At 47.8% G+C, this 9,703-nt stretch overlaps 1 protein-coding gene across 1 annotated transcript in view; it reads right to left on the bottom strand.

Annotated features, from left to right (window-relative positions):
* The window catches only part of LOC146009988 (uncharacterized), a 121,308-nt gene extending 112,102 nt beyond the window's left edge, over positions 1-9,206 (bottom strand). The window contains exon 1 of the mRNA XM_083150707.1: positions 9,115-9,206. The gene's annotated coding sequence lies outside the window, so the exon portion shown is untranslated. The remainder of the gene's footprint in view (positions 1-9,114) is intronic.
* Between the last annotated feature and the right edge of the window lie 497 nt (positions 9,207-9,703).

A 9,703-nucleotide genomic window follows, 5' to 3' on the forward strand; every position in this document is an offset into this window, starting at 1 on the left:
TCATTTGGTCTACAGCATGATGGTCGACATGGGAAAAGGTCGAAAGGTCATAGTTTGACTGGTCATTAGTTCGACAGTCAAAAGGTCGACATGCAGTTTTTCACTGTTTATTGATCCGACATGTGCCGACAGGCGGTATATCAAGCCCTAACATCCACTAGGGCGTGGTGGGAGAATAAAATAGTGTGCCAAGCATAGCAAGCCATGTGAGGAGACGCGGTGCACTTTAAACTGTGTCCATGTCGACATTTGGGTCAAAAAACGTGGGAAAACCCTATGTCGACCTAAACACTGCCGAACTAATGACCTGTCAAAACAATGATTATTGTTATAATATACAATGTGTAATGTCTGCAATCACTGATATAGCACATACAGGTCTGTCTGATGGCAGCGCAGTATAACAGGCCTATATATTACAGTGGGGAACCCCATTCCCCCGTGGGAGCCCCCATTACACCCCGCAGTGTGCACCACAATGATTATATACAATGTGTAATGTCTGCAATCACTGATATAGCACATACAGGTCTGTCTGATGGCAGCGCAGTATAACAGGCCTATATATTACAGTGGGGAACCCCATTCCCCCGTGGGAGCCCCCATTACACCCCGCAGTGTGCACCACAATGATTATATACAATGTGTAATGTCTGCAATCACTGATATAGCACATACAGGTCTGTCTGATGGCAGCGCAGTATAACAGGCCTATATATTACAGTGGGGAACCCCATTCCCCCGTGGGAGCCCCCATTACACCCCGCAGTGTGCACCACAATGATTATATACAATGTATAATGTCTGCAATCACTGATATAGCACATACAGGTCTGTCTGATGGTAGCGCAGTATAACAGGCCTATATATTACAGTGGGGAACCCCATTATACCCCGTGGGAGCCCCCATTACACCCCGCAGTGTGCACCACAATGATTATATACAATGTGTAATGTCTGCAATCACTGATATAGCACATACAGGTCTGTCTGATGGTAGCGCAGTATAACAGGCCTTTATATTACAGTGGGGAACCCCATTCCCCCGTGGGAGCCCCCATTACACCCCGCAGTGTGCACCACAATGATTATATACAATGTGTAATGTCTGCAATCACTGATATAGCACATACAGGTCTGTCTGATGGCAGCGCAGTATAACAGGCCTATATATTACAGTGGGGAACCCCATTCCCCCATGGGAGCCCCCATTACACCCCGCAGTGTGCACCACAATGATTATATACAATGTGTAATGTCTGCAATCACTGATATAGCACATACAGGTCTGTCTGATGGCAGCGCAGTATAACAGGCCTATATATTACAGTGGGGAACCCCATTATACCCCGTGGGAGCCCCCATTACACCCCGCAGTGTGCACCACAATGATTATATACAATGTGTAATGTCTGCAATCACTGATATAGCACATACAGGTCTGTCTGATGGCAGCGCAGTATAACAGGCCTATATATTACAGTGGGGAACCCCATTATACCCCGTGGGAGCCCCCATTACACCCTGCAGTGTGCACCACAATGATTATATACAATGTGTAATGTCTGCAATCACTGATATAGCACATACAGGTCTGTCTGATGGCAGCGCAGTATAACAGGCCTATATATTACAGTGGGGAACCCCATTCCCCCGTGGGAGCCCCCATTACACCCCGCAGTGTGCACCACAATGATTATATACAATGTGTAATGTCTGCAATCACTGATATAGCACATACAGGTCTGTCTGATGGCAGCGCAGTATAACAGGCCTATATATTACAGTGGGGAACCCCATTATACCCCGTGGGAGCCCCCATTACACCCCGCAGTGTGCACCACAATGATTATATATAATGTGTAATGTCTGCAATCACTGATATAGCACATACAGGTCTGTCTGATGGCAGCGCAGTATAACAGGCCTATATATTACAGTGGGGAACCCCATTCCCCCATGGGAGCCCCCATTACACCCCGCAGTGTGCACCACAATGATTATATACAATGTGTAATGTCTGCAATCACTGATATAGCACATACAGGTCTGTCTGATGGCAGCGCAGTATAACAGGCCTATATATTACAGTGGGGAACCCCATTATACCCCGTGGGAGCCCCCATTACACCCCGCAGTGTGCACCACAATGATTATATACAATGTGTAATGTCTGCAATCACTGATATAGCACATACAGGTCTGTCTGATGGCAGCGCAGTATAACAGGCCTATATATTACAGTGGGGAACCCCATTCCCCCGTGGGAGCCCCCATTACACCCCGCAGTGTGCACCACAATGATTATATACAATGTGTAATGTCTGCAATCACTGATATAGCACATACAGGTCTGTCTGATGGTAGCGCAGTATAACAGGCCTATATATTACAGTGGGGAACCCCATTATACCCCGTGGGAGCCCCCATTACACCCTGCAGTGTGCACCACAATGATTATATACAATGTGTAATGTCTGCAATCACTGATATAGCACATACAGGTCTGTCTGATGGCAGCGCAGTATAACAGGCCTATATATTACAGTGGGGAACCCCATTCCCCCGTGGGAGCCCCCATTACACCCCGCAGTGTGCACCACAATGATTATATACAATGTGTAATGTCTGCAATCACTGATATAGCACATACAGGTCTGTCTGATGGCAGCGCAGTATAACAGGCCTATATATTACAGTGGGGAACCCCATTATACCCCGTGGGAGCCCCCATTACACCCCGCAGTGTGCACCACAATGATTATATATAATGTGTAATGTCTGCAATCACTGATATAGCACATACAGGTCTGTCTGATGGCAGCGCAGTATAACAGGCCTATATATTACAGTGGGGAACCCCATTCCCCCGTGGGAGCCCCCATTACACCCCGCAGTGTGCACCACAATGATTATATACAATGTGTAATGTCTGCAATCACTGATATAGCACATACAGGTCTGTCTGATGGCAGCGCAGTATAACAGGCCTATATATTACAGTGGGGAACCCCATTCCCCCGTGGGAGCCCCCATTACACCCCGCAGTGTGCACCACAATGATTATATACAATGTGTAATGTCTGCAATCACTGATATAGCACATACAGGTCTGTCTGATGGCAGCGCAGTATAACAGGCCTATATATTACAGTGGGGAACCCCATTATACCCCGTGGGAGCCCCCATTACACCCCGCAGTGTGCACCACAATGATTATATACAATGTGTAATGTCTGCAATCACTGATATAGCACATACAGGTCTGTCTGATGGTAGCGCAGTATAACAGGCCTATATATTACAGTGGGGAACCCCATTATACCCCGTGGGAGCCCCCATTACACCCCGCAGTGTGCACCACAATGATTATATACAATGTGTAATGTCTGCAATCACTGATATAGCACATACAGGTCTGTCTGATGGCAGCGCAGTATAACAGGCCTATATATTACAGTGGGGAACCCCATTATACCCCGTGGGAGCCCCCATTACACCCCGCAGTGTGCACCACAATGATTATATACAATGTGTAATGTCTGCAATCACTGATATAGCACATACAGGTCTGTCTGATGGCAGCGCAGTATAACAGGCCTATATATTACAGTGGGGAACCCCATTCCCCGGTGGGAGCCCCCATTACACCCCGCAGTGTGCACCACAATGATTATATACAATGTGTAATGTCTGCAATCACTGATATAGCACATACAGGTCTGTCTGATGGCAGCGCAGTATAACAGGCCTATATATTACAGTGGGGAACCCCATTATACCCCGTGGGAGCCCCCATTACACCCCGCAGTGTGCACCACAATGATTATATACAATGTGTAATGTCTGCAATCACTGATATAGCACATACAGGTCTGTCTGATGGTAGCGCAGTATAACAGGCCTATATATTACAGTGGGGAACCCCATTATACCCCGTGGGAGCCCCCATTACACCCCGCAGTGTGCACCACAATGATTATATACAATGTGTAATGTCTGCAATCACTGATATAGCACATACAGGTCTGTCTGATGGCAGCGCAGTATAACAGGCCTATATATTACAGTGGGGAACCCCATTCCCCCATGGGAGCCCCCATTACACCCCGCAGTGTGCACCACAATGATTATATACAATGTGTAATGTCTGCAATCACTGATATAGCACATACAGGTCTGTCTGATGGTAGCGCAGTATAACAGGCCTATATATTACAGTGGGGAACCCCATTATACCCCGTGGGAGCCCCCATTACACCCCGCAGTGTGCACCACAATGATTATATACAATGTGCAATGTCTGCAATCACTGATATAGAACATACAGGTCTGTCTGATGGCAGCGCAGTATAACAGGCCTATATATATCAGTGGGGAACCCCATTCCCCCGTGGGAGCCCCCATTACACCCCGCAGTGTGCACAACAATGATTATATACAATGTGTAATGTCTGCAATCACTGATATAGCACATACAGGTCTGTCTGATGGCAGCGCAGTATAACAGGCCTATATATATCAGTGGGGAACCCCATTATACCCCGCAGTGTGCACCACATTGATTATATACAATGTGTAATGTCTGCAATCACTGATATAGAACATACAGGTCTGTCTGATGGCAGCGCAGTATAACAGGCCTATATATATCAGTGGGGAACCCCATTATACCCCGCAGTGTGCACCACAATGATTATATATAATGTGTAATGTCTGCAATCACTGATATAGCACATACAGGTCTGTCTGATGGCAGCGCAGTATAACAGGCCTATATATTACAGTGGGGAACCCCATTATACCCCGCAGTGTGCACCACAATGATTATAATGCTCTGTAATAAGATTTACTGACGCTTTATTGTTATCTAGCAGTAAAGAATGAGCGGACTCCTGGGGATACAGAGCAGCAATACATCTATACCGGCCAGACAATACCATCTCTTATATATACTGTCACCCGCCATAGGACAATGGTAACTTATTATCACCTGGAGACATGGCATGTATAGGGGCCTAGTTACTAACACAGATGTGGTATTTCTGCAGCATTTTATCTGGGGAGAGACATACCTGTGTGTTCTGTATGTAGTTACATGAGACCATTGTATGTAATGGGGGCTGTGCAGGAATGGTCATTATATAGAGCAGTGGTTCCCAACCCTGGTCCTCAAGTACCCCCAACAGTGCATGTTTTGCAGGTCTCCACACAGAATCACAAGTGCTATAATTAGCTCCACCTGTGGATCTTTTCAAATGTGCCTGAATAATGAGTGCACCTGCCGGGTGACCTGGAAAATGTGTTGGAGGTACTTGAGGACCAGGGTTGGGAACCACTAGGTGGAGGTATGTATCTTCCCACCTGCACACATGGAGCAGAGCAGGAGGGGGGAGGTCCTTGTGCAGTTCTTTAACACCCATAATGCTTTAGGGTATTAGCCGGCCAGCTGATTGAAGCTACTGTCAGACTGGTTCTCTGTATTGGGGCAAATGTGATGGTTCTCAGTTTGGGGGATTTTTACCCCATGGATTCCTGGCATCGATGGTAGCTATCTGTCGCTATTTTACCATTGATGTTTTAGTGTTGCTATGCCGTCAGCCTAGAGATGGTCATTGACTATCAACAGCTGCCAAACATTGATGCAACTAACGATGAAGGATGGTTTTGCCATGGATGGCAGAGTCAGTGGTGGAACCAAATATTTAATTTTCCCGAAATATGAAGCTTAGCCATTCCCCCCGGCGGCCTGCTAAGCCCCGCCATCATTTTCCATACCATCCCTGCCAGTAGTACCTAATAAATGCTGCAAACCATTGGCCAGGATTGGTATCCAGAGGAGTCGTCGCTCACACTCTAGAAAACCCTGGCGCTTATCAAGAAATATAATATTAAATAGTAAATACTTAATAAAAAATTTTAAATGTATAAAGAGGGATGGCCCCTTTAACAGCTGCAAGTGCTAAGAGCCTACCACGCTCTAAAGGGGTTACAGAAAAACAGGAAAGGTGCACTGCGCTGAGAAGTGGGCATCAAGACTGAATATAACGTTACTGTTTGAGTAAATATATGCTCACGCTGAAAACAATGAACACAGGACACGTGTTCAATGAAAACACTTTATAAAAAAACACAAGAATAAAATACAGGACAATAGATACCATCAAATGGTGTAATGATTGTACAAAAAGCAATATATAACTATATAAGACAAATGAAAGCTTTTGGAATAAGCCTTACTGAAGCCTGACCGTAATAAAAAACTGGCGTCCCAGTTGTAAAGTCTATGTAGTCAATTTATGCAATTGATTTTTTTTTTCAGAAGTACATGGGGGTGATTCGAAAGATTTATTATTTTCTGGAGTTGAACACATTCCTAACTCCAAGGGCAGTATTCAATGTCAAAGTTCTCCGTGCATGGAGAGCGTTTTATTTCGCTCTCCATGCACTCTCCGTGTTCCGGAGGGCTCTCTGCCACTCCTGCTCCCTCTATTCAATGTGGTTAAGACTCGCCGCCACTCGCGGAGAGTCTTAACCCCTGCAGAGAGCAGGGAGCTTTCAGTGAGCCGGAAGCAGCCAGAGAGATTAAAGTCTCCCTGGCTGCTCCAGAGGAATGTGGAGAGGAGGGGGGCTCTCTGCCCCCCCCCCCCTATAGCCAGCGGGGGACCCAGTATTCACTGCACCCGTTCGTGCATACTATCGATCGGGTGCAGTGAATATATGAATATGTAATGAGCGGCTCGAGCGCTCCGGCCCCCTGCTGGCTGCACTGTGTAAAAAAAAATAATAATAAATAAATTTAAAAAAATATTTTTTTTTTAAATTAAATATATATTCATGTACTTATGCACATGAATAAAAATAACATGCCCCTTCACAGAAAAAAAAACTGATTTTTTTACACCAAAATTTAAGAAAAAACCTTTTAGTTTAAAAGTTCACATTCCAGCTCTCCATCAAAAGATGGAGAATTGCTACACGGAGAGACACGGAGAACATCACTTAGAAAGACGGAGAGAATTTCACATTGAATAGGGTTGCTCGCTTTTGGAGAGCAAAATGCTCCGTCCAAGGCGAACAAAGCACAAATTCTCCATAAAACACGGAGAACTTTTCTCATTGAATACTGCCCCAAAAGAGGAGGCGGCGACCGCTTCAGAAGACTTTGTGTAGCTGAATCCGCCTGGATATTTAAACTAGATACGCTTGCTCCGTCTGGCTTAAATGAAGCATTAGATTTTGTGTTTTCATTTAACACGTGTCCTGTGTTCATTGTTTTCAGTGTGAGCATATATTTACTCAAACAGTAACGTTATATTCAGTCTTGATGCCCACTTCTAAGCGCAGTGCACCATTGCTGTTTTTCTGCAAACCATTGGACAGCCACACGGCCCCGGATATGGGATGTCCCACCTCCTGGAGACGCTGAGCTGTCAGTCACAGCCCTGCCCCCGACTCTTCTACAGAAGAATTACCAGCCGACACGCATGTGCAGATACAGAGCAGGAAAAACCATCGGTGGCACCGCTCAGAATATGCATCTGCCATCGATAATCTGGCAAATATCAGTGGTAACCGCACCGATGACCATCCCTAGATAACCCAATCCCATCACTAGCCTATAAATAATCACATACATAGTAATCACCATCACGCAGTTCCATAGGGGCACAGACACACAGGTCTATAGGGGCACAGCCACACGCACGTGCAGAGGGGCACAGCCACACGCACGTGCAGAGGGACAGTGTCACACGCAGGTACAGAGGGACAGTGTCACACGCAGGTACAGAGGGACAGTGTCACACGCAGGTACAGAGGGACAGTGTCACACGCAGGTACAGAGGGACAGTGTCACACACAGGTAGTGTTCCCGCTAGGCTGTTTTAGCGGGGCGCTGCGCCCTGCCTGTTTTTTTTTTTTTTTAATATTTATCTTTATTGAAAAAAAAAATTTACATTAACAAATACAATTATTACAAGACAACACATTTGACATACAGTGGACATAAGTAGTGCATATAATGTTGATATGCTTCAGTTACGTTCATGGTTCGAATACATTAAGTTGTGGAGCGCAGTATTTCCCAGGTTATAGCTAGTGCCAGGCATATCACCAGGGCCATAATTTAATAAGCATGAGCATTGTTCCAGGAACAGGAGGGAGAACGTTTTGCCCTTAATTGTTCTAACGAGAATTGGCCTTAATCAAGCGGCATATTAAGAACTCTATCAATACAGGAATAAGTTGTTCCGTGGATCAGAATAATAAGTAAATACAAAGTAAAGTTTCGAGTACTATAGTGTCGTGTTCAGTCAATGGACGGTATATAACAGTGCAGCTGCCCGATTTTTAAAGTGAAAAATGCGCCCTGCCCCTCTGGCAGCGCCCCGCTAAAACAGCCTGCCTCTGTCCCCTCTGTTGTGACCGGGGAAGCTCGTGCCGCTGTACATAGCGATGCCCGGCAGTGTACAGCCTTCTGGGTGGCAGGACCCGCCCCCTTTGCGTGCCGTCGCCGCCCGGGCCCGCCCCTTTTCATCGCGGCCCGGGCACACCCCTTTTGTGACGTCGGCGGTCCAGGCACGCCCAAAACCGTGACGTCGGCATGCCCGGTCCAACCCCCTTACGCTGCCCCCGTGCAGCGGCGCCCTGCCCGCCCTAGTTCCTAGAAGGAACACTACACAGGTCCACAGGGGCCACAGTCACACGCAGGTCCGTAGGGGCCTCAGTCACACGCAGGTCCGTAGGGGCCTCAGTCACACGCAGGTATATAGGGGCACAGTCACACACAGGTACAGAGGCGGGGCCTCAGTCACACGCAGGTCCATAGGGGCCTCAGTCACACACAGGTATATAGGGGCACAGTCACACACAGGTACAGAGGGGCCTCAGTCACACACAGGTCCATAGGGGCCTCAGTCACACACAGGTATATAGGGGCACAGTCACACACAGGTCTATAGGGGCACAGCCACACCCAGGTCCATGGGGGCACAGTCACACGCAGGTCCATGGGGGCACAGTCACACACAGGTCCATGGGGGCACAGTCACACACAGGTCCATGGGGGCACAGTCAGGTGTAACCCTTTCCCCAGCACCGCAGCACTTACACCCCGCTGGCCGCCTCTCCCGGAGCTCCGGACATTTCTCTGCGACGCCGCCCGCTACCTCCCTCTTCCGGAGACTCCGGGAAAATGGCCGCCGCCGCCGCGCCGCGCAGCGAGTACACCGGAAGTGATCATGCTCTACTAGTGACTGTGACGCGTCCAATGGAACCGCCGCCTGCAGCGCCCTCTGCCGCTGGGGAGCTCCGTGCGCGCCCCCGTCCGTTGCTGGGCAGCAGCCGTGGAAGTGACAGTGTTCATGTTCAGCCGTGCACGGAGCCGCTGTCACTGGGGCGACCCGAACCCGCTGCTGCCGCCCCCGGACATACTGGCTGCTACTGCCTGTATATAGCCCGGCTCACACTGCTGTATACACAGGGAGGGGGCACACAGGGACACTAGAATGGGGGCAGATAGGGATTGGGGGGGGGGGGGGGGGGGTAGATGATATCAGAACACTATATTAATACATAGGCCAGATTCTCTAAGCTTCAAAAGTGATCAAATACAGAGTGATAAACAGCCAGCCAATCAGCTCCTGTCTGACATTTTTCAAACACAGCCTGTGACATGGCAGGTAGGAGCTGATTGGCTGGC

This window comes from Crinia signifera, chromosome 6, assembly GCF_055691185.1.
Source record: "Crinia signifera chromosome 6, ASM5569118v1, whole genome shotgun sequence".
Taxonomy (NCBI): domain Eukaryota; kingdom Metazoa; phylum Chordata; class Amphibia; order Anura; family Myobatrachidae; genus Crinia; species Crinia signifera.